Source organism: Budorcas taxicolor, chromosome 3 (assembly GCF_023091745.1).
Source record: "Budorcas taxicolor isolate Tak-1 chromosome 3, Takin1.1, whole genome shotgun sequence".
NCBI classification, from domain to species: Eukaryota; Metazoa; Chordata; class Mammalia; order Artiodactyla; family Bovidae; genus Budorcas; species Budorcas taxicolor.
The window spans coordinates 100,336,764-100,362,360 of record NC_068912.1 but is presented as its reverse complement, the minus strand read 5'-3'; the positions used below and the strand labels follow the sequence as shown (position 1 = coordinate 100,362,360).

The 25,597-nt window shown below is 40.2% G+C and overlaps 1 protein-coding gene across 6 annotated transcripts in view; it reads left to right on the top strand.

The window, feature by feature from the left end:
• MAST2 (microtubule associated serine/threonine kinase 2) overlaps window positions 1-25,597 on the top strand; it is a 206,815-nt gene that overhangs the window by 119,770 nt on the left and 61,448 nt on the right. The window lies entirely within an intron of this gene.

Sequence of the window (25,597 nt, the reverse complement as noted above, 5' to 3'; positions counted from 1 at the left end):
GCTTTTTCACTCTCCTCTTTCACTTTCATCAAGAGGCTTTTTAGCTTCTCTTTGCTTTCTGCCATTAGAGAGGTATCATCTGCATATCTGAGGTTGATATTTCTCCTGACAATCTTGATTCCAGCTTGTGATTCATTGAGCCTGGCATTTTGCATGATGTATTCTGCATATAAGTTAAATAAGCAGGGTGACAATATACAACCTTGATGTACTTCTCTCCCAGTTTTGAACCAGTCCATTGTTCCATATCTAGTTCTGACTGTTGCTTCTTGACCTGTACACAGTTTCTCAAGAGGCAGGTAAGGTGATCTGGTATTCCTATCTCTTTAAGAGTTCTCCACAGGGTCTTGTGATCCACTCAGTCAAAGGTTTTTTCATAGTCAGCAAAGCAGAAGTAGGTGTTTTACTGGAATTCCCTTGCTTTTTCAATGATCCAACAGATGTTGGCAATTTGATCCCTGTTTCCTCTGCCTTTTCTAAATCCAGCTTGTACATCTGGAAGTTCTCAGTTCACGTAGGCAGTGGGAAGTTCTCACTTCACGTAGGCAGTGGAAACTGGCATTCAGCCCCAAAGGATCTTGCTCTAGTATCTGTAGTCTTAACTCTGCTATAATGTTTCTAATGAAATGTGCTATTGTGTGTTTAGTTAGTAAGTAAACAAATTCTTAGGACTTAATAGTGCCCCAGCTGAGTACCATTCTAACTGTTTAAAAATCTGTAAATCATTCAATCCACACACCAGGTTTGTGCGGTAGGGATTATTGTTAGGCTTGTTTTGCAGATGAGAAAACAGAAGTGCAGAGAGATTAAATAAATTACTTGAGATAAAACAGATGGTAAATGGCAAAAGTGGGATTAAAACCCAAGCCGTCTGGCTCCAGAGATAGTGTTCTCAACAACTATACTGTTCTGCTTCCCCATCTAAGATACTTCTTTCATGTAGTGTGTTTTGATCCTAAGTAATTTTGTGAACCCAGGTCTTCTCTTTCCCCAGGGTAACCTAGTCATGACATTATTATACAAATCTGCTCATACTCAGGAAGTTGATATTTCTAATCCATTTTCACTTCCATGCCATTATCTTTATTTCCTTTTAAAAACCTCTGTCCTTCTTTTAGGCGTGTGTCATTCCATTTTATTCTTTTACCCATGTTCATTGTTGTTATCCACTAATTTAGTTTTGTTCTCTGAGTTCACATTCTGAGTCTAGGACAGAATGAGTTTTTAATGAACACAATGATGAACCTAAATTCTACAAAATTGTTACCATTTTTGCACATTAGTACATGTGCCTAATGAACATGCTGTTATTTAGCAATTGAGCAAATATAAGCTGAAAGAGAAAAATGATTCTAGTAAACAGTAAGAATAAGTGAAGAAAATTCTAGAGCTACTGGCAGTGAATTTAACCTCTATTTAAAAATAGATGACCCAGGAGAGATCTAGGATCTACATACTGCCACCATGCAGTGGCCATGTTAGGATGTCTTTTACTTCCACAGAGTATACTATTTTTAGGGCTTCCCTGGTGGCCCAGACGGTAAAGTGTCTGCCTGCAATGTAGGAGACCTGGGTTCGAACCCTGGGTTGGGAAGATCCCCTGGAGAAGGAAATGGCAACCCACTGCAGTACTCTTGCCTGGAAAATTCCATGGACTGAGGAGCCTGGTAGGCTACAGTCCATGGGGTTGCAAAGACTCGGACACGACTGAGCAACTTCACTTTCACTTTCACTTTTCATACTATTTTTATGGGCTGAATTGTGTCCCCCTAAAATTCATTTGTTGAAGCTTTAAACCTCCAGTTCTTAGAAGGTGACTGTACTGGGGGATAGGATTTTCATGGAGATAATTAAGGTTAAATAAGATCTTTGGGATGGGCTGCAATATGACTGGTGCACTTATAAGAAGGAAGCTTCCTTGGTGGCTTAAGTGGTAAACAATCCATCTGCCAAGCAGGAGACATGTGTTTGATCCCTGGGTCAGAAAGATCCCCTGGAGAAGGAAATGGCAACCCACTGCAGTATTCTTGCCTGGGAAATTCCAGGGACAGAGGAGCCTGGAGGGCTGTAGTCCACGGGGTCTCAAAGGAGTCGGACACGACTTAGCGACTGAACAACAACAACGACTCAGAAGAAGGGGTTTAGACTGGACACAGATGCAGAGGGAAAAGACAGCCATTTACAAGCCAAGGAGTGAGGCCTCAGATGAAACAACCCTGCTGACACCTTCTAGCCCCCAGAACTGGAGGGAAATAAATGGCTCTTGCCACTCAGTGTATGGTACTTTGATATGGCATCCCTGGCAAACTGACACAGCTATTGAGGCTTTTGGTTGCATTGCCCAAAGGGGCTAAAAATACTAGTTAGAACTGACACTGCTCAGAGTCTTAACCCTTTTTATTGAGTTCTGCATCTTAGTGATATATTTAAGACCTCACAGATTGTTGTCCATAGTAATTTGAAGGACAATAAAGACACAGGTTTAAAATAATGACCTTTCGAATTCTTATAGTATATTTCCATTTGTTCCTTGATGAGACGGGATGGGTCTGTTACAGACAGGTCTTGATGCTATCTTTCAAGTGTCCTAGATGGGTATGGTCAACCTTAAGGGGCATAATAAATGTGATTGTGATTTGGGTTGAATTGACCTCAAACCTTTAGTCAACTTGTACCTCTTCTAAGAATGTGATTCTAGCCTACTGAAGGGCACTGAGACATGGGTATTGTATTGTTGATATAACCCTATTTGAAGGAGTACTAGATAATGGTCCTTGGTGTAATTGATGTCCCTAAAGACAGCAGGAAGCTGTGTCTTGGGCCATTCATTGGGATTTTAGACCTCCTGGGGATAGAAGCTTGGTGTTGGCAACTCCCTGGAACACAGAATGGCTTAGGTTTTGATTCAGTTTTGAGTTGCCATTGTTTTCGTCAGCCCTAAAGTGCAGCAAGAAGTGCTCATTAGAATGAACTTTGTATAGGAAGAGTTCTAGCTGTAGCCTACTTCCACTGCATAGAAATTCTTTTTGTATAATCTCTAGTGAAAAAGTTATTCTTTGGTTGAACATCTTCAGCAACAAGAAGTTCACCATTGAAGTTTGCAGCTAGTACTAATTCAGCCCTCTGGCCCTTCCTGTGTCGCATTTGTAAGAAGCTTTCTGTAGACTTTAGTGGCAAAGGACAGGTGTTGCTTTGGGCGTCCTCCAAATCTGGGCAGCCTTTGAAACCCTTTTTTGGTAGCGTCAAGATTGTTTCCTGCCAAAGAGAAAGCACTATTTTCATTTACCAACACCTGCTTGTCTTATCTGTCTTTCTTTAAACAACTGCTTTTCAAAGTAACTCTAAAAGAGGAACATCTCCAGAACTTGTTCTTATTCTGGCCCTGTTGTAGGCAAATCACTTCCCTTTCTGTCTCAGTTTTCTACATTATTAAACTGGGGATAGTAATAGACTTCAGGTATCACTGTCAGGATTAGATAAGTCAATACATGTAAGATTGTTCAGAAGAACAGCTATTGTTGCTGTAACAGTTATTTTGCTGTCTTTATTAGAAAATTCACATGTTGCTAATCCTCACTTATTTTTTTGCTTCTATTATTTTTCCTTTTGCTTCCTTTTAGTTTTCTCATATTCTGATTTTCCCTTGAGTAACTCTGGGTATCACTTATCATTATGTTCTGCCCTTGGAAGTTTTGTTACTGGCTAAGATGAGGCAGTGGCAGCTGTGTTCTCTCTTGCCTTCTCACGCAGGCTCACTAATTATTGTAGCTAAAACTGGCCCTCTGGGGCACACCAGGACGTGGAGTAAAATGAGTAAAAATTTAGTCATGAGTAAATGAGTAAACTGAATTACATTCTCTTTTGGGCCATTTCTTGGCAGTGGGAAAAGTCCATTGAGACAAGCTTAAGGTGTTTCATTCCTATCCACCACCCCCGCTCCTGTGTAAGGGAAAGAACAACTTGTGAGTATATTCAAATGTGATTCTCCTGTTAGGGAAGGGGTAGTCCTTTTTCAAAATTTTTTTATGGAAAGATAAAGTAATGAAGAATACTAGCTGTGATTTAACCTCAGGGAACTGTATGGCAGAGAATTATAGATCTTGGCTTCAGTGACTCTGAATAAATATATAGTTCTATCAGGCAACATGCCAAAGGCTTGCTCTTGAATTAAGAGCAGGAAGCTGAGGGTTTCTAGGGTATTTCTGTTTCTAGAAGTAGGAAAATTTTGTTTACTGGAAAACTTACTCTCTCTTTAAAATATTGTATTGTGGAAAATCTCTATAATATTCCAAAGTAGAGAGAATAGTCTTATATCCCCACTGTAAGTTGTGTTAACAACTCATGATCAGTATTATCTCATCTACATCCCTCCTATTCCCTCCCCCCCAACTCAGTTATTTTAAAGCAAATCTCATGTCATTTCATCTGTAAATATATCAGTTTGTATCTCTAAAGGTAAGAACTCTTACCTTGCAATATCATCAAATATCTAGTCAGTGTTCAAATGTTTTATGACAGTTTTTTTTTTTTTAATCAGTATCGAAATACGCCAACACAGTTTGTTTGATTACTGTATCTCTTAGGGCTCAGTTCGTAAAGAATCCATCTGCAATGCAGGAGACCCCAGTTCGATTCCTGGTTCTGGAAGATCCGTTGGAGAAGGGATAGGCTACCCACTCCAGTTTTCTTGGGCTTCCCTTGTGGCTCAGCTGGTAAAGAATCCACCTGCAATGCAGGAGACCTGGGTTTGATTCCTGGGTTGGGAAGATCCCCTGGAGAAGGGAAAGGCTACCCACTCCAGTATTCTGGCCTGGAGAATTCCATGGACTGTATAGTCAGTCCATGGGATCGCAAATAGTCAGACATGACTGAGCGACTTTCATTTTCATCTCTTAGGTAGGGTGACCATATAATTTATTATCTAAACTAGGAAGCTTTTAATAATGAAAGAGGACTCCATTAACAGTTATACTGGGATATCAGGCATGAACCTGGGTTATAATGGACAAATTGGGGTGTCTGGTCATTCTACCTTTAACTTTCTTTGGTTTTCCCATCCTCTTTTTCATTTCCTTTCCTTCCTTGTATTTAATTTGTTGAAGCAACTGAGTTGTTTGTCCTTGTAGACTTTCCCACATTCTGGATTTTCCTGATTGCATCCCTGAGAAGTTATTTAACATGATCTTGTGACCTCTATATTTCCTGTAAACTGTAGGTTAGATCTGATTCTAATTTGATTTGGGACCCTGGAGAAGAATACTTAACAGAATTTGGTGCAGTGTACAGCTATTAGGACTCAGGTCATGTCAGGTTTCTCCCTTGTTTTGATAGTAGTGGTCTTTGATAATTATTACTTACATCCATTATTTTATTATGAGTTTGCAAAAAAGGTGATGTTCCCATTCCTTTTCCATTTATTAGTACAGTGTTTACACGAAAGGAATTTCCCCCTTTGTTATCTATTTGTTACCCTAAGGTACAGGCTTCCCAGGTGGTGCTAGTGGTAAAGAATCCACTTGCCAATGCAGGAGACGTAAGAGACACTGCTTCGATCTCTGGGTTGGGAAGATCCCCTGGAGGAGGGCATGGCAACCCACTCCAGTATTCTTGCCTGGGAATCCCATGGACAGAGGAGCCTGGTGGTCTACAGTCATTCCTTAGGGTCGCAAAGAATCAGATATGACTGAAGTGACTGAGGACACATACTGCACCCCAAGGTACAGTTAGGTACTCTTACTCTTTTTTTATTTTTTTAAAGAAATTTTATTGGTTGGTTTACAATGTTGTGTTAGTTTCTGCTCTACAGCAAACTGAATCAGTTATACATATACATATACCCTGGAGAAGGCAATGGCAACCCACTCCAGTACTCTCGCCTGGAAAATCCCATGGACGGAGGAACCTGGTAGGCTGCAGTCCATGGGGTCACTAAGAGTTGGACATGACTGAACGACTTCCCTTTCACTTTTCACTTTCACATACATTGGAGAAGGAAATGGCAACCCACTCCAGTGTTCTTGCCTGGAGAATCCCAGGGACTGGGGAGCCTGGTTAGCTGCCGTCTATGGGGTCGCACAGGGTTGGACACGACTGAAGCGACTTAGCAGTAGCATACATATACCCACTCTTTTTTAGATTCTTTTCACATAAAGGTCATTACAGATTATTGTGTAGAGTTACCTGTGCTATGGGCTTCCCAGGTGGCGCCAGTGGTAAAGAACTCACCTGCAAGTGCAGGAGACTAAGAGACCTGGGTTCAATCCCTGGGTCGGGAAGATCCCCTGGAGAAGGGCATAGCAACACACACCCATATTCTTGCCTGGAGAATCCCATGGATAGAGGAGCCTGGTGGGCTATACTTGTGCTATACAATAGGTTCTTATTTGTTATCTATTTCATACATTGTTGTTCTTCAGTTGCTAAGTTGTGTCTGACTCTTTGTGACCCCGTGGACTGTAGCACGCCAGGCTTCTCTGTCCATCACTATCTCCCTGAGTTTCCTCAAACTCATGTCCATTGAGGCAGTGATGCCATCCAACCATCTCATCCTCTATTGCCCCCTCCTCAATTTTTCCCAGCATCAGGGTCTTTTCCAATGAGTCAGCTCTCCACATCAGGTGGCCAAAGTATTGGAGCTTCAGCATCAGTCCTTCCAATGAATATTCAGGGTTGATTTCCTTTAGGATTGACTGGTTTGATCTTCTTGCAGTCCAAGGGACTTTCAAGAGTCTTCTCCAGCCCCACAGTTCCAAAGCGTCAATTCCTCAGCTCTCAGCCTTCTTTATGGTCCAACTCTCATATCCGTACATAACTACTGGAAAAAACCATCACTGACATTTTATGTATAGGAGTATGTATATGTCAATGCCGGTCTCCCAATTTATCTCTCTCTCTTCTTTACCCCCTAGTAAGCATAAGATTGTTTTCTATATCTGTGTTCCTATTAGGTGCCCTACTTTTTTTTTTGCCACACCGTGCAGTATGCAGGATCACAGTTTCCTGACCAGAAACCAAGCCTGTTCTCCCTGTAGTGAAAGTGCAGAGTCTTAACCACTAGACTCTCAGGGACGAGTCTAGGTACCCGTACTCTTGAGTCAGCTTGGACTCTTTCCTGGACCTTCAGCCTGACGCCCGAGAGTCACACACTTCCTTGATCAGTGTTTTGTAACTATTGCTCTGTAGTGAAGAATGTCACACACTTCCTTGATCAGTGTTTTATAACTATTGCTCTGTAGTGAAGGTTGTTTAGCCAGAAAGGTGCAGCTGGAGACTTTTGTCTCTGTGAAAGCCCTTAGGGCTTGTCGTTTTAGTAGCTGTTGACTGAATGTTCAGCTGAGCCAAACCTTGGCTTGCTCTTTTGGCTCCTAGCAGTCATCCTTGGACAGGCGCCTTGTCGTATAGACTCTGAGGTGATAAAAGCTGATGTAGGTGCTCTGAGAGGTAATGACTGACCCAGGGAGCAGGAACCCTGTAACCTCACAGCTGCAGAAGATAAATGTTATTTGTTAAGCTCCTTTAGGAGGGCCTCTTGTAGCAGCTTCACTTTCATGCCTCTGGATGCTACAGGAGGAGGGGCCCCTGCTTATCCTGATTGCCCCAGGGACTAGGGTCCCTTTTCTGGTCTTGATAAATAGGAAGCTCAGTCACTTCAGTCGTGTCTGACTCCCCACAGTCCCATGGACTGCAGCCTGCCAGGCTCCTCCGTCCATGGGATTCTCCAGGCAAGAACACTGGAATGGGTTGCCATTTCCTTCTCCAGATAGATAGGATAGGTTGGGGATTAGAGAGTCTTTCTACTGAGAAACTAGTATACTAGGGGAAGATTTAGAGAACACAATTAATTTTCATGATTCTAGGCACAGAATTAATTTTCATGGTATGGCTTTAGGATAAATTCCTAGAATTGGGCGTGCTGAGTTGAAGAATAAATGCATATGTAGTTTTATAATTTTTAGACTTCATTCTTTTTAATGGCTGAATTAAAAAGAATGTGTTGTGTGTTTATTTTCTCTTTATCCATTCATCCATTCAGTATCTTATAATTTTATTTATAAAACATGTACATTTTTCCCTATTCAACTATTTTTTACTTTTGTAAGTTTTGATTCATTAACTTTTTATGCTATTCATGTATATTTCTGATGATCTAAAACATTCTATATTTGCAAGTCTTTTTTTAGATTTCTATTAATTAATTTTTAACCTCTGGAAATTCATCTTCCCATTTTTAATTTTATTGGTTGGCTTTCTTAGCATTCGATTTCAAGTGTTTTGGTTATTATTGTGACTGGTAATTTATTTTCTTTGTAGTTATTGCTCACATATGCAAGTCTGACAGTTTCATGTATTTCCATCTTATCCTCCGCTTTTTGAGTCTTTTTTTTAAACTTTCATTGGCCAGAGCTTCTGGTATTAGGTTCAGGGGTAGCAAAGAGAATAGGCACCCTTTTGTTTAGTTTTTGTTTTTTCCTTGGCCTTAAAAGGAATGTGTGTTAAGTTTCTCTCTTGAGTATAATAATTTTATTTTAGAGTAAAGATCTCTTATAAAATTAAGAAAATTTCTTAATTTTTCTTTAAAACTTTCTTTGAATTTTTCTTTAAATCCTGTTAAACTTTATCAAATACCTTTTCTCTCTCTTTTCTCTCCAAAATGTTTCTGCATTTCAAATATACAATATTAAAAATCATATTTGCTAGTATTACTGATTCTGATCAGTATTACTGATCTGAAAAGTCATCAGAAAAGTCCAAATATTGGAAAGCTGTCAAACTCCTGACATAAGTTCAAAATTCTGATTTTTACTTAAAAGGTTGGATTTTATCATTGGCAATAAATACTGTCAGTTGTTCCTTAAAATAATAGGCTTATTTTGTTCATGTCAAGGAACTCTTTCCAAAAACTTAAGTCTGAATTACTGTGAAATGATGTTCATGAAAAAAGTGGCTCACAACTGAACCAACAGCACAAGTATCTTCCTTAAGGCATTCATTGTACTTTGATAATTCAGCAGTAAGTAGTGTTTTATGCATACTTCTTATTGTATCACACAGAGTATTTAAGAAATAGTCAAGATTTAATACAATTACTAATTTTTATTGTTTTGACAAGTACATTCTGAGTCAATCTAGTTTAAGATTTTTTTTTTTTTAACTGCAAGTGAGTGGTGGTGAAGAATACTGAGAACATTTTAGTTGCATTTATGCTGAGGTGCCAGAAGTTTTACCCACTATTGCTGTTGTAGTATTACTTAGAATTAAAACATATATGCTTATAAAGGAAATGGACCTATAATTTTCATAGGGTGTTGTTATTCATCTTTGAATTAAAGTTATACTGATGTCATAAAACAACTTAGGCAGCTTTCCAACTTATTCAGTTTTCTAGTACAAGTTTATAATAAGCCAAGGATTACTTGTTGCTTCTAAGTTTGTTAATTATCTCCTGTAGAGAGCTACTTGGCTTGTGGTGGGAGTCATGTGGTGATGCACAATAAATTCTGTAATGGAAGGTTATATAAAATTCAGTGCCAGTGTATGGAAACCAATCTGTAATTCTGCCCTGGAGAACTCAATAAGGGCTTAAGAGAGAAGGAAGTTTCTTGAGTTGGGAAGAGAATAATTAACATATACTTGTCAGGTAAACATTTGAAACAAGGGTAGAAGGAGAAGCAATAGATGTGCATAATGGCATGGGGTTGTTTAGTGTTGCGGTGTAGACCATCTAGAGGGTGGATTTGTGGGGAGGTGATGATGAGTAGAACAGATCGGCAGGGGGTGGCCATATCATGAAGGGCAGTGAATGACATGCTAATAACTAATTTAGGTATTTATTTATTTAACTGTGACAGTTGTCAGGGAATTTTGAGCAGAGGTGTGAGATGATCACTTGCTAGTTTCCTTTAAACTATGATGGCCTAGAATAGAACCATGGTTGTACCAATTAAAATGCAGTGTAATTATTGTGATTACATTACTGGTTGCGGCAAATTTCTTTTCCTACCCCAACTATCCCTTTCTTCTTCACTTTACTTATGTGTAAACCACCGTCATTTTAAATTTAATTTTTATTTTGTTGAAGTAATCTATCTACCTAATTTCAAAAGCCATTGACTTCTTTAAGGCTTATAAGAGAAAACTAAATATTCTCTTATCCCACTCTTACCATCCTTTATTTCTGCTTCTCAAAATTAAGTAAATTATTTCATCTGAAAACAAAAAAGAAAAAAGCCAAACAAAAAATAATTTCATCTATAATCAATTCAATTATGACTTCATAACTGTTATCCTAGTTGAATCATTGTATGCTGTGATTATATTTATTTTACAACTTTTTGTTTTCTTGGGGGTAATAATTACCTCACTCTTTCATTGGTTTATATTTTATGCAGAATTCATTTGCTCATCCCTGAATTTCCCATCAGAAGTGTAAAATGCAGTAGGTTACACTAGGTGATCTAATCCTCCCTCTCACCTTCCCCTCTGCATCATCACCCCAAAACCCTCTCATCTTCTGCTCTAGGCTAGGCTGACTGTTCTCAAGTCTTCTTGCATAGGTGGCATCATGGTATTACCAGTACCTCTTTCCACTGTGGAGTCTAATACATTCCCCTGATTTTCTGCCTTCCTCTTAGTCATATCCTTCATTTTAGTAGAGCATAGACACTCAGATTCTTTTTTTTTTTTTTTTTTGAAGATACCTCTTATAAGCGGTATCATATTATAATTATCTTTTTCTGGGATGAAACCCATGTCCCCTGTATCGCCAGGAGGATTCTTGTCCACTGTATCACCAGCAAAGTCCTAGATTCTTTTTTTAAAAGGCACCTATGTTCAGTAAATGTTGCCTGAGCTCTTTTCCTTCACATATCTAATTTTCTTCAGCTGCAAGCCTCTGAAGGCCGGTGTTTGATTACATTCATTCCAGCACTTGGCCCAGAATCTTGCAATTAATTATCACTAAAAACGACTGGGATATTGAGGTTTGATACTGAAAGTTGGGGCTTTGCTCTACGAGTGGCCACTGTATCCATGGCTGCCGCATAGAAACAGGACTGTGTTCTGATCGTCTCTATTACGGAAACTTGGGTGCAGGCCAGACAGCTGGGCCATTTATTGAGGGAGGAGGCAGGAAAAAAGGGTTGTTACTAATTCAGGGTTTAACCTGGATATTGAACAAACATATGGAGTGACTGCAAGATATTTTGTGATTCCCTTTAACCACTAACTCTCAAAGAAGCTGATCTGGAAATGTAATCTGGTAGTGGGCTTCTTATTTGGTACTTTCAAAGAAGTTTGGAAGCATGGGAACTAGTAAAGGCAAACCAAATATACCACAACTTCCCAGATACTATGTAATCAGGGATAACGTAAGACAACTTCATTTTACCAAGGCTCATATTTGTAGTAGAAGTGTACTCCATTCAAAGAAAAAATATCTCTAGTCTCATTGGCCACTTTCCTTTGATCACCAAGAAATGCACTGTTCTAAGAATGCATTACAGGACTGTTCTCTCCCATTCATTACTCATCCAAACAATAATATCTCTGTGTTTCAGGTTCCTATCTGTATAAATAGGGTTATAGTAGTACCTGCTTCATAGGGTATGATATACTACATACAGTGCTTTCAACAGTGCCCAGTTAGCACTTAATAAATACTAGCTATTATGATTATTGTTTTAAATGCATAGGTAAATTCAGTGGAACATGAGGAAAATCCCAATAGACCTAAATCTAAGCGTGAAAACAACACCTAACAGTGGAAGCCAATGTTGGAACTTCCAAGAAACAGGGCCAGGGAGGAAGCTATGTTGTATTATATTAGTCCTGATATCTTTTAGGGGAAAGAGGATGAGGCCTTGGGCTTGTTTAGGATAGGGAGACTCTAAGTTAGGGAAGAATTAAGACCTCATGTATAATTAGGACTCTTCAAAGGGCTTTACCCTTAGTGTAGGAACGGACTGGGAAAAATTTTGTCCACTGACATGGAGAGATGAAATGAAGTTCTTTAACTTTGGCCACCTCATGCGAAGAGTTGACTCATTGGAGAAGACTCTGATGCTGGGAGGGATTGGCGGCAGGAGGAGAAGGGGACGACAGAGGATGAGATGGCTGGATGGCATCACTGACTCGGTGGACATGAGTCTGAGTGAACTCCGGGAGTTGGTGATGGACAGGGAGGCCTGGCGTGCTGCGATTCATGGGGTTGCAAAGAGTCGGACACGACTGAGCGACTGAACTGAACTGAATCTCATCTGGGTTTTAAATAGGTTCTTAATAAGAAAGAAGAAAAAGTCTCTTTGAGAATTTTAAACTATAAACCTTTATTCAACTGAATTTGGGACCTAGAGTTTATACCATACATTTAGTCTTAAGAGCTGATTCTAGGCTCTAAAGAACTCTGACAGATCTGTCCAAAACAAATTCAAAGAAATTTTAAAGACATACCTTCAAACCAGGTAGCACAATATTCCCATGAAGCCACACTAATGGTGAGTTTATAGTACAAAAGGATAGACTATACAAGGAAGCGGGCCACTATAAGTGAAAATCAAGAGAAAAAAGGAACAGTAAGATTAGATCCCTATGAACTTAAAAGTAGCATTATGAATAAAAACCATAGAATAAGTATATTTAAAGTGAATAAAAATGTAAATGGAGATAAAAATGAGAGAAAAAAAATGTTTAATTTTAAAAGATCAGGCATATTTCCAAAAAATGCTAATTAGAATTTAAGGAATTAAATACACTGCAACACTGAATTTGAAAACTCAGTAGTCAGGTTATATAGTAGAGCTGTAGACAAAGCTAAAAAAATTTTATCTAAAGTGCAGCACAGAGATGGAAAAGGTGTAAAATATGAATGAGAACTAAGAAATGCGGAGGATACAATAACAGGGTCCAACGTAGAAAATAGAGAAATGGGGAAAAGGCAGTATTTAGAGATAATGACTGAGACCAGAATTGATTAGAAACCAAAACAGCATCATGGAGCACAAAAGGTAAAAATAAATCTTCATCTAGATACACTGCAGTAAAATTTCAGAACCAAAAACAGAGGTCTTAAAAGAACTAGAGAACCCTTAAGAATTCACAAAAGCGAAAGGCGCTCCTGTGAATGAGTTCAGCAAGGACATTTACCTAAGGAAATTGAAAACATAATGTACACACAAACACACAGCTATTCATAACAACATCATTTAAAATAGCTAAAAAGTGGAAACCACCCAAGTGTCAGTTTATGAACGGGTGAATAAAATGTTTGTATATTTGTCACACAACAGGGTTTTATTCAGTCATAAAAAGAAATGAAGAACTGACAAATACTTCATTGTGGATGAAACGTGCTAAGTAGAAGAAGCCAGAGGCAAGGCCACATGACATATGATTCCACTCATGTGAAATATCTAGAACAGGTGGAATCCACAGAGACAGAAGTTCTTCGGTGGTTGCCTGGGAAGAGGGGTAGGAAAGATGGGAATGGAGAGTGACTGCTTTATGGTACAGGGGTTCTTTTGGGATAATCAGAATGTTCTGGAATTAGCAGTGGTGGCTGCACACTTGTGAATGTATTAAAAACCACTGAATTGTACACTTTCAAAGGTTGAATTCTGTAATATGTGTAAGTAAGTAAGTGAAAGTCACTCAGTCATGTCCGACTTTGTGCGACCCTATGGACTATATAGTCCATGGAATTCTCCAGGCAAGAATACTGGAGTTGGTAGCCATTCCCTTCTCCAGGGGATCCTCCCAACCCAGGGATCAAAACAGATTTCCTGCATTGCAGGTGGGTTCTTTATCAGCTGAGCCACTGGGGAGGCTGTGAGATATGAATTAGATCTAAAAAAATTGTGGTTTAAAAGAAAAGCAGCCAGAGAGAAAAGAAAAATTAACCACAAAGGAACAACAATCCTGAGAGCAAGCTTCTCAGCAGCAATAACAGGAGCCATAAGACAATGGGCTATCTTTAAGGTATTGAGAAAAAAGGTACTCTCAACAAGAGGTTGTAGAATTCCATGCTTGTGGAAGTCATTGAGAAAACTAAAGCCATCTTCAGACAGACAATGAAATTGAGAAGGTTTATCAGTGTTAGATTTTCAGTGAAATAATTGTGAAGAAAAGAAGAAAGTTGTGAGATCCAGGAGGGAATGCTGACCAAAGAAATTGGAAATACAAGTAAATCAATGCAAGCAGTTACTGTATGAAACAATAATTACTAATTTGGTATTGTAAAAGCAAGATAGACCTGAAGCACTGGACCAGATAACATGTATATTAGAAGGGGCAAGGAGAACTGGAGTTAAGATCTAATTTTGTTCAGAAGGGAGGGTTGAGATGCTAGCTATCCTTAGACCTAAGACTTAGACTCCTGTTGAGACAAGAATGCTTATTAAAGTTTAGTAACAATAACTGTGTTTAAAAAAATGTATAATTTCCAAACCAGTAGAGTAGGAGTTAAAAAATACTTTATTAATCCAAGGAGAGCTGCCATCCCCCCAAAAGGCAGAATAAGGTGGATTCTTGGGGCAGGTTGCACAGGGAAATGTGGAAGGTGACATTGGAGGAGGTAAGGGGTATTTGCCATGGTATAGGTGGGGGAAGGGCATTCCAAGTGGAGGGAACAGTTGGTGCAGTGGTCCAAGTAGCTTGGTGTCTCCATGTGAAGTTAGCAGCCTTTGCGAGGTTTTGGGCAAATGAATGAAATCATCTGATGTATGTTTTAAAAGGATCACAGTGGCTGCTTGTGTTGAGAACAGACTGGCAATAGAAGATAGGAGTAAATTAGAGAGACTAGTTAGGAGGCTGTTGAAATAATCCAGGCAGAAGACAAAGTGTGGATTTATCTCCAAGCAGCACCCTTTGTTGACTGAGAGAACATGCATTTTCTCCCGCTCTAGCTTCTTGGGACTTCCCTGGTAGCTCGGCTGATAAAGAATCCGCCTGCAGTGCAGGAGATCTGGGTTCGATCCCTGGGTTGGGAAGATCCCCTGGAGAAGGGAACAGCTACCCACTCTAGTATTCTGGCCTGGAGAATTCCATGGACTGTATAGTCCATGGGGTCGCAAAGAGTCAGACACGACTGAGCGACTTTTACTTTACTAGCTTCTCAGTCTTTACAGGGACATCATCCTAGTTGTTACTCTGAAATAGCACCTGGAAGTGCATGACCTTAAATGGTTCCAGATTCTTGTCTATTTTATTGACCACAGTTAATGAAGCAGAAGTGGTCTTTTCCACACTCTTAATTCAGAAAGGAAATAGCCATGTAGCAGTCAATTCATTACCCAGTACTTAGATCCCTAGCAGCAGCTGGACTTCTGGAACTGAGAGGCTGGAGATTAGAGGCACCGAGGGGTCTGCATCCATGTATCCTACTGTATATTCCTTCAAACTGGGAAACAGACTTCCTGAATATTTGATTTGAGTGCCTGCTAATTGCTGAGGGAGGGGATTTTTGAAGGCCGGGAAGTCTCCAAATATGGTCACAGTTCAGCAGTTTCACAGAGCTTGCACAGGGTGCCTTAGTACTTGCTCCCACTGTCCATGGTGGGGTGACTACGGTGGAGCAAGTCGTAAGATAAAGTACCAGACGTTGCTGTGAGTGACCAAGTGACTGGCATGGTAGTGGGCAGCAGTCCTTGCAATGGGCGGCAGAGCATCAGCTCAGGGGCTTCCAGATTACCTTCCATCAGCTGAGAGTTGGTGTGGCTGACTCTGTAAACATCCGGTACCTTAATCTTCTGGAATGGAAAAATGAAGACCCGCCCTTTATCGTCTAGGATCCTGGGGAAGTGGCCAGTGCTTGTTGAAATGGAAAAATTAGGCAGTTCTTGCTTTGGATCTCAGCTGAGTCATGACATCCGTACCAGGGTGTCTGGCCTTTTTTTTCTTCCCCTGGCAGCTGTTGCAGATTTGCCAAGTGAGATTATATGTACCTTCATAAAAAGGCGTGTGGCCTAGAAATGTGATCTTTAGTGTTTTGAATCTAACTCAAATTTTAATAAGACCATGACAGATGAAATGAGAATCAGTTGTCTGTCCCTGCCATTTCAAGAGATCTTTGTTTTCATACAAGAGAAGTTTGGACATAGTTTGGATATACCTTACACATGTCAGGTGTATAAGTGTCCTCTTTTATTGTAATTCTTGTAACAAATTATACTCATCCATTCATCCACTTCACAGATTTATTGAGAGTCTGCCATGTGCCAGGCAGAGTTCTCAGCACTGCGAAATATAGCAATAAACAAAGCCTGTGCAGACCCCTGATCTCATAGAGCTTAAGATTCTAAGACAGCAAACAGAATGAATGAGAAATGCATAGTATGTTAGATAATAGCAAGTGCTGTTGAGGAAAATATATCAGGAAAGGAGGAGAAGAGTATCTGGGAGGGTGGATGTTACCATTTTAAATAGAATGGTCAAAGGAAAATCCATTCAGAAGACTGAACTTGCGCAAAGACCTGAAAGAGGAGGGAGCAAGTCATGAGGGAAACGGGCAAAGGAAGCCTCCTTTGGGAAAGCCCTGAGGCAGTGGTGCACTTGGCATGTTCTAAGAGAAGTGAAGAGGCCCGTGTGGCTGAAGTAGAGTGAGCATGAGGGAAAGAGGTAATGGAGATCCAGGCCATGTACAGCTTGTCGGCCATTGTAAGAACATTGACTTTTACTCTCCCTGAGACAGAATTTTAAGCAGAAAAGTGATTTTTATATTATTTACATTAAAAAATATATAGCTTTATTGACGTGTGGTTGAAATATAATAGGCTGTACATATTTAAAACGTACAATTTGGGACTTCCCTGGTGGACCACTGGTTGAGAATCCACCTTGTAGTGTAGGGGGCATGGATTTGACTTCTGGTCTGGGAGCTAAGATCCCACATGCTGTGGAGCAACTAAGCCCATGCACCGCAACTACTGAGCTTGCCTGCTCTGGAACCTGTGTGCCACGATTAGAGAGCCTGTGGATCTCAGTGAAAGATCCTACATAAGGCAAATAAGATTCCGCTTGCCCCAACTAAGACCCGATGTAGCCAAATAAATAATAAATACAAATGAATGGTGCAGTTTGATGGATCTTGATGTATGTATGTGTCTCTGAAACCATTTGTACAATAAACATTCAAGACAATAAACGTATCTGCAGCTCCCGGATGTCCTTATGTCTCATTATAATACGTCCCCTGCCTTTGGTCAAGAAGCCTGTTATCTGTTGTCTGTCCATATAGGTTAATGTTTTCTTGAATATTATGTAAATGGAATTGTTCAGTATGTACTCTTTTATGTCTGGCTTCTTGATTTCAGCATAATTATTTTGAGATTCATTTATTGTGTGTATCAATAGCTCATACATTTTTATTGCTGAGTAGTAGTCCATTGTATGGATATATTATGATTTGTTTATCTGTTGGTGAACATTTGAGGTGATTTCTAGGTTTTTGGTTGTCACAGGTAATAAACAGCATATGGTCAGGTCCTGCTCTTTTATCCAATCTATCAGTCTTCGTTTTAGCTGAATATATATTTAGAACATTTGCATTTTATGAGATTATTAATGTAATTGATCAAAGTGAAAGAGGAGAGTGAAAAAATTGCCTTAAAGCTCAGCATTCAGAAAATTAAGATCATGGCATCCGGTCCCATCACTTCATTGCAAATAGATGGGGAAACAGTGGCTGACTTTATTTTTCTGGGCTCCAGAATCACTGCAGATGGTGACTGCAGCCATGAAATTAAAAGACGCTTACTCCTTGGAAGGAAAGTTATGACCAACCTAAACAGCATATTAAAAAGCAGAGACATTACTTTGCCAGCAAAGGTCCATCTAGTCAAGGCTATGGTTTTTCCAGTAGTCATGTATGGATGTGAGAGTTGGACCATAAAGAAAAGTGAGTGCCGAAGAATTGATGCTTTTGAACTGTGGTGTTGGAGAAGACTCTTGAGAGTCCCTTGGACTGCAAGGAGATCCAACCAGTCCATCCTAAAGGAGGTCAGTCCTGGGTGTTCATTGGAAGGACTGATGTTGAAGCTGAAACTCCAACACTTTGGCCACCTGATGGGAAGAGCTGACTCATTTGAAAAGACCCTGATGCTGGGAAAGATTGAGGGCAGGAGAAGGGGACGACAGAGGATGAGATGGTTGGATGGCATTACTGACTCAATGGACATGGGTTTGGGTAGACTCTGGGAGTTGATGATGGACAGGGAGGCCTAGTGTGCTGCAGGTCATGGGGTCACAAAGAGTCGGACACGACTGGGTGACTGAACTGAATTGAATGTAATTGGATTTAAATCTATCCTCTTGCTTATCGTTTTCTGTTTGGGCCAGCTATACTTGTGCTTTTTCTGCCTTCCTTTAAGTAAGTAAGTAAGTAAGTAAGTAAGTAAGTGTTAGTCTCTCAGTTGTGCCTGACTCTTTGTGACCCCATGGACTGCAGCCCACCAGGCTCCTCTGTCCATGAGATTTTCCAGGCAAGGATACTGGAGTGGGTTCCCATTTCCTTCTCCAGAGGATCTTCCCAACCCAGGGATTGAACCGGTCTCCTGCACTGCAGGCAGATTCTTTACCTACTAAGCTACTATGAGTCCATTTTATTTCCTTTATTGGCTTATTAAGTATCAGTTCAGTTCAGTTCAGTCTCTCAGTCATGTCTGACTCTTTGTGACCCCATGGACTGCAGCTCATCAGGCTTCCCTGTCCATCACCAACTCCTGGAGCTTTCTCAAACTCATGTTCATCAAGTTGGTGATGCCATCCTCTGTTGTCCCCTTCTCCTCCTGCCTTCAATCTTTCCCTGCATCAGGGCCTTTTCCACTGAGTCAGTTTTTCCCATCAGGTGGCCAAAGTTTTGGAGCTTCAGCATCAGTCCTTCCAACAAATATTCAGGGTTGATTTCCTTTAGGATTGACTGGTTTGATCTCCTTGCAGTCCAAGGGACTCTCAAGAGTCTTCTCCAACACCACACTTCAAAAGCTTTAATTCTTCAGTGCTCAGCTTTCTTTATGATCCAACTCTCACATCCATAGTTGGCTCCTGAAAAAAACCATAGCTTTGACTATACGACCTTTGTTGGCAAAGTAGTGTCTCTGCTTTTTAATATGCTGTCGGTTTGTTTTTCTTCCAAGGAGCAAGCATCTTTTAATTTCATAGCTGCAGTCACCATCTGCAGTGATTTTGGAGCCCAAGAAATTTTAGGAGCCCAACTTCTATACTTTATTTTTCTTTTGCACTACTTGCATTAGTGTTTAAAATGTAAAATTTTAACTTCCAGTTTATCTTGTTGCTACTGCTGCTGCTGCTAAGTCGCTTCAGTCGTATCTGACTCTGTACAACCTCATAGATGGCAGCCCACCAGGCTCCCCTATCCCTAGGATTCTTCAGGCAAGAACCCTGGAGTGGGTTGCCATTTCCTTCTCCAATGCATGAAAGTGAAAAGTAAAAGTGAAGTCGCTCAGTCGTGTCCAACTCTTTGCAACCCCATGGACTGCAGCCCACCAGGCTCCTCCGTCCATGGGATTTTCCAGGCAAGAGTACTGGAGTGGGGTGCCATTGCCTTCTCCGCTAGTTTATCTTAAGGTAGTATTATACCACTTCATACTTAATGTAAGAGCCTCACAGTAGTATGCTTCCATTCTCCCCTCCCAGCCTTGGTGCTATGGCTATCCTGCATGCATTTTACATCTACATATGTTGTAACCTAGACAGCATATTAAAAAGCAGAGATATCACTTTGCTGACAAAGGTCCAAATACTCAAAGCTATGGTTTTTCCAGTAGTCATGTATGGATGTGAGAGTTGGACCTTAAAGAGGACTGAGCACTAAAGAATTGATGCTTTCAAATTGTGGTGTTGGAGAAGACTCCTGAGAGTTCCTTGGACTGCAAGGAGATCCAACCAGTCAATCCTAAAGAAAATCAACCCTGAATACTCACTGGAAGGACTGATGCTGAAGCTGAAGCTCTAATACTTTGGCCGCCTGATGTGAAGAGTCAACTCATCGGAAAAGACCCTGATGCTGGGAAAGGTTGAAGGCAAGAGGAGAAAGGGGCAACAGAGAACAAGACGATTGTATGGCATCACTGACTCGATGGACATGAGTTTGAGCAACTCCAGGAGATAGTGAAGGACAGGGAAGCCTGGTGTGCTGTAGTCCATGGGGTCACAAAGAGTCAGACACAACTGAGCAACTGAACAACAGCAACGAACAACAGTGTTGTAAACCCCACAGTAAATCATTGTGTTTCCATTAAAATTCAAGAAGAGGTTTGGGTTTTTTTAATTTTTTTTGACTGTGCCCAGAGGCTTTTGGGAATCTTTGTTTCTCAATCAGGGATTGAACCTGTGCCTCTTGCAGTGGAAGCGCAGAATCGTAATCACTGGACTGCCAGGGAAGTCTCAAGAAGAGATTTTAAAAATAAAAAGAGAAAAATGGTTTATGTTTACCATTTTTGGTGCTTTTCTTTGTGCAGATCCAGATTTCCATCTGGTATAATATTCCTTCTGCCTGAAGGACTTTCTTTAACACTTATGATAGTGCAGATCTGTTGATAATGAGTTATTTCAGCTTTTGTGTGTCTGGAAAATATTTGGACTACCTTTTTCGAAAGATATTTTCACTTGGTATTGAATTCTAGGTTCAGTGCTTTAAGACATTTCTTCACTGTCTTCTGGCTTGCATCTTTTTCCAAGCACAAGTTTGTTGTCATTGTTATCTTTATTCTATTGTGTTATGTAATTTTTCTATCTGGCAGCTCTCAAGATTTTATCATCAATTTTAAGTAATTTGACTGTGATATGCTTTGGATACTTTTCTTCGTGTTTCTTGTGCTTGGGGTTCATTGAGCCAGTTAGATCTGTGAGTTTATAATTGTCAAATTTGGAAAATTTTCAGCACTTATTTCTGCAAATATTTTTTCAGCTTCTCCCTCCCTCCCTTTCAGGGACTAATGACACAGTGGTTGGCAGCAGTTATTGCACAGCTCCCTGGTGCTTTTTCCATTTAGAAGTTCCCTTTTCTCTGGCAGTGAAACATGTATATTACCATATGTAAAACAGATGAGCAGTGCAAGTTCAATGCATGAAGCAGGGCACTCAGAGCCCATGCTCTGGGACAACCCAGAGGGATGGGGTGGGGAGGAAGGTGGAAGGGGAGTTCAGGATGAGGGGGACACATGTACACCCATGACTGATTCATGCCAATGTATGGCAAAACCCACCACAATATTGTAAAGTAATTAGCCTCCAATTAAAATAAATAAATTAATTTTAAAAAATAAAAAAAGTTCTCTTTTTTCTGTTTCATTTTGCATAGTTTTCTTCTCACTGTATCTAGGATTGCAAATCTTTCTTCTGCAGTGCTTTATCTCCTGTTAATGCCCACCCCAAGTTTCTGTGCAAGCCATCTTCTCTCTGTGCTGTTACGGGCATGTCTTTCCAGATAGTTAATGCCATCCTGTTTAATTTTCATCTGAGACTCTTAATCTCAGGAAGTCCTATTTGGATTTTTAAAAGTATCATCCATAATCTCTCCTTAATATGCTTACACTTTCCTGTGCCTTACTGAAAATATAGGGGCTTCCCTGCTGGTCCACTGGTTAAGAATCTGCCTCCAATGCAAGGGATGCGGGTTCAATCCCTGGTCGGGAAACTAAGATCCCATTTGCTGCGTGGCAGTTAAACCCGCACATCACAACTAGAGAGAATCCTGCATGTCCCAACGAAGATCCACACAGCTAAAAATAAATAAATAAATATTTTAAAAGGAGAAAAAAAGGATGTTTAGAAAATATGGAATGTAGTTATAATGATTTTATTATTTCTTTTCTACTAATTCTGTGTGTGCCTCTCTGGGTCTGTTATTTCTACTCTCTCCCCTAGTCCCCAACACCACATCATGGGTCATGTTTCCTACTTTTTTCCATGCCTAGTAATTTTTATTATGTACCAATCACTGAATTTGACTGTGTATTGACAGAGGTTTTTTGTTTTTGTTTTTTGCTTCTTTCAGTATTATTTTTGAGCCTTATTCTGGGGCACAGTTAAATTACTTGGAAATAATTTGATCTTTTAAGGATTGCTTTTAAGCTTTGTTAGGTAGGACCAGGTTAGCATTTGGACTAATTTTTCCTTGCTAATTCCCTGTTAGTAACCAGGTTTCCCACCTCTGTCTGGTGGAAACACAAACTGTTCCCAACCCTGTTTGAGTACCAGGGAGTGATTCCACCTGCTCTTTTTCTTAAGGAAGTTTCTTCCACCCCAGGTTCTGTGCAGGCCATCTTCTCTCTGTGCTGTTATGGGCATGTCTTTCCAGGTAGTAAGCTCAGGCAGTTGTAGGATTCACCTTGTTTGTTTCCCTTCTCTTTAAGTGATCACTATCCTACATTGCTTGTTGTCTAATGTCTGAAAACTGTTTCATTTTTTCATCCTGCTTGGAAGAATAAAAGAGAACTCACACAAAACCACGTTTGAACTCATGGTTCTTGTGGAATGGGTAGAATTGAGTAAGTTAAAGAGGGAGGGCATGCCTGTTGAAGAAGATAGTGTGAACCCTAGTACAGGAGACCTTGGGTATCTTTCTACTCAAGATCCCCTCGGTCCAAATAAGCTTTCTAAGGGTTGATGTGATTTCATATGTACATTCCATAAAATATGACAAACCTAGACAGAGTATTAAAAACCAGAGACAACATTTTGCCAACAAAGGTCCGTCTAGTCAAAGCTATGGTTGAACTAAACTGAACTGATAGGTAATAAGCCAATAAAGGAAATAAAATGGACTCACAGTAGCTTTGACCAGAAGGGGCACTTGGGGACTTTCTGGGGTAATAGAATCACTGTCTTTTGTTTTGGATGTGTTATATAAATGTGTACAGTTGTCAGGGCTCATTGAACAGAACACCTAATTGAATATAAATTGAATCCCAATTTGTTTTTTAGAAGAAGAAGTTATAACTGTTGAATGATGTTGAGAGGTTACATAGACAAAGACTGAGAATTGACTGTTGTTAGTGGTGACCTTGATAACAGGCAAGAGAGATGTTGATTATCTAGTCTAGAGTGGGTTAAATAGAGAACGGGAGGGCCTTCCCTTGTGGCCCAGTGGTAAAGGAGTCACTTCCCAATATGGGAGATGAGTTCGATCCCTAATCAGGGAGGGCCCCATATGCCTCGGAGCAACTAAGACCATGCTCTGCAGCAAGAGAGGCCACCGCAATGAGAAGTCCCCGTACCACAGCTGGAGAGTGCCCCCCCATCCCTCTCCACAACTGAAGAAAAACCTGTGCAGCAACCAAGCCCCAGCACAGCCAAAAGTAATTTTTTTTAAAAAAAAGAGATAATAGGAAATGAGATATGAGGATAACAAGTACAGAATTCCTACGTGGACTTTTTCCCAAACAGGGGAGCAAAGTTGGGAGAGGTCTATGAAAGTTTTTATTCTAATTTTCTTGATATGTAAGAAATGACAGCATGTTTTTATGATGATGAGAATGACCCAATAGGATGTAGAAATTCATGTTATAGGAGAAGGAAGACAGTGGAGGTACAGACTTCTTGAATAGGGAGTCAGGGAGTTGACTTTCATAGCAACATGGTCTTCTGCTATTGTTAATGGGAAAGTCAGTGTATGTATATAGATTCAGGCTGATAGATTTAAAAAATATATTTATTATTTGTTTTTAACTGGGTCAGATCTTAGTTGCGACATTCTTTTGTTGTGACACACGGGCTCTGGCTGTGGCATGTGGACTCCAGAGCACACAGGCTTAGCAGTTGTGGCACGTGGGCTTAGTTGCCCCACAGCATGTGGGATCTTAGTTCCCTGACCAGGGATCAAACTTGCGTCCGCTGCACTGGAAGGCGGATTCTTAACCACTGGACCACCAGGAAATTCTCCAGGTTAGTAAGATTTTTTGGAGCAGAAATATGTAGTACTTCTTTTTGTTTTGATTCTTTTTACCCCTAGTTGAATAAAAAGCCAAGTCAGCGATGAGGATAGGGTTTGGGGAAGGGAAGAAGTACTGGAGGTTTGGGGAGAAGATGTGGATTAGTCTTGAGATGTGAGTTGTCTTGGAGAGAGAGTGTGTTACCTAAGTAGACGTAGTATGGATCCACTTGATATTTATCATCATAAACATAAAGAAACACCAGCCAACATGATTTTGGATTTTTCTTCATTCACCGTCGGCCGCCTGAGTGCAGTTGCAAAATAGATGGAAAGTTGGGTTTAAAAGGATTGGAATTTTCACCAGAACTGTGGTGTCCTGGGGGATAGCAAGGTTTCAGTTAGAGCCAGAATTGAAACTGAATGTTGAGAAAATAAGTGAAGATTATAGTTTGCTGATGACAGACTGAGTTCGGGGAGGCATGGTGTAAGCTTTCTTTCTTTCTTTCTTTTTTTTAAGATTAAGGAGCAGAGGGAGACTGTGTCAAATTAGAGATGGAAGACTTGGGCCTTTGGTGGTAACAGGGGGTAATAAGGGCATGTGAGATGTGATCGGATGATTCCTGATGGTTTCTTAGGGACGGGTTCGTGTCATTTTTAATCATAATCTCTTGAGATTGATCACAATCCTTCCAGTGATTTCCTTATCACATTTCCAATAGTTCTTTACAGCAGTCTGGCAGCCCTACAGAGTCTGGCTGCAGTCTATACCCATAGCTTCTGTAACCTACTTCTTTCCTTGTCATTGTCCCCTCCTGCCACCTACGTGAGTTCTTTGCTGTTTCTTAAACATTCTGTCTCTTTCTTCATGTCACTGTTTACTGCCATTTGAGGACAGAGATTTTCTTTTGTTCTCTATGGCTTCCCTTGCACCTGGAATGGTGCCTGGTGTGCAGTTGATGTTCAGTAAATATTTGTTTGAAAAACAGTGAAAGTGAAGTCCCTCAGTTGTGTCCAACTCTTTGTGACCTCATGGACTGTAGCCTGCCAGGCTCCTCCATACATAGGATTTTCCAGGCAAGAGTACTGGAGTGGGTTGCCATTTCCTTCTCCAGGAGATCTTCCCGACCCAGGGATTGAACCCAGGTCTCCCACATTGTGGGCAGACGCTTTACCACCTGAGCCACCAGGGAAGCTCTAAATATTTGTTTCGATGAATATAAATGACCAGGCTTCTTTAATGCCTTTAAAAGATGGGCTAACTTTCAAATAAATTTACATACATTTTACATAACAGGTTGAGCATGAAATGACTTTTCAACATGATTTGACTTTCTCCAAGCACTAGAAAAATCCTCAGGCATTAAAATGTAAAGGAAAGCCAACTTTGTAGAGGGAACCCAGCCCTGCTCTGAAATTTATGGTGAAATGACACTATTAATTAATTGATTAAGCAGTTTGTCAAAGATAAATTCCATAGATTTAATAATTTCATCTTTATGGCAAGAACATTAATTTTTATGAGAGATGAGAATATTTATGGCTTGTGTTTTTTGTTTTCTGAATCAAACTTGCAGTGGTCACTCTTCAATATATACCATTTAGTGCATGGTTATTACATTTAGGGAACTCCCTGGATATTTGCTTGGGAAGCAAAACCTGCACATTGGAAAAGTGTAGTGGCAATACAAGAAAAAGTCAAGACAGTGACAAAAG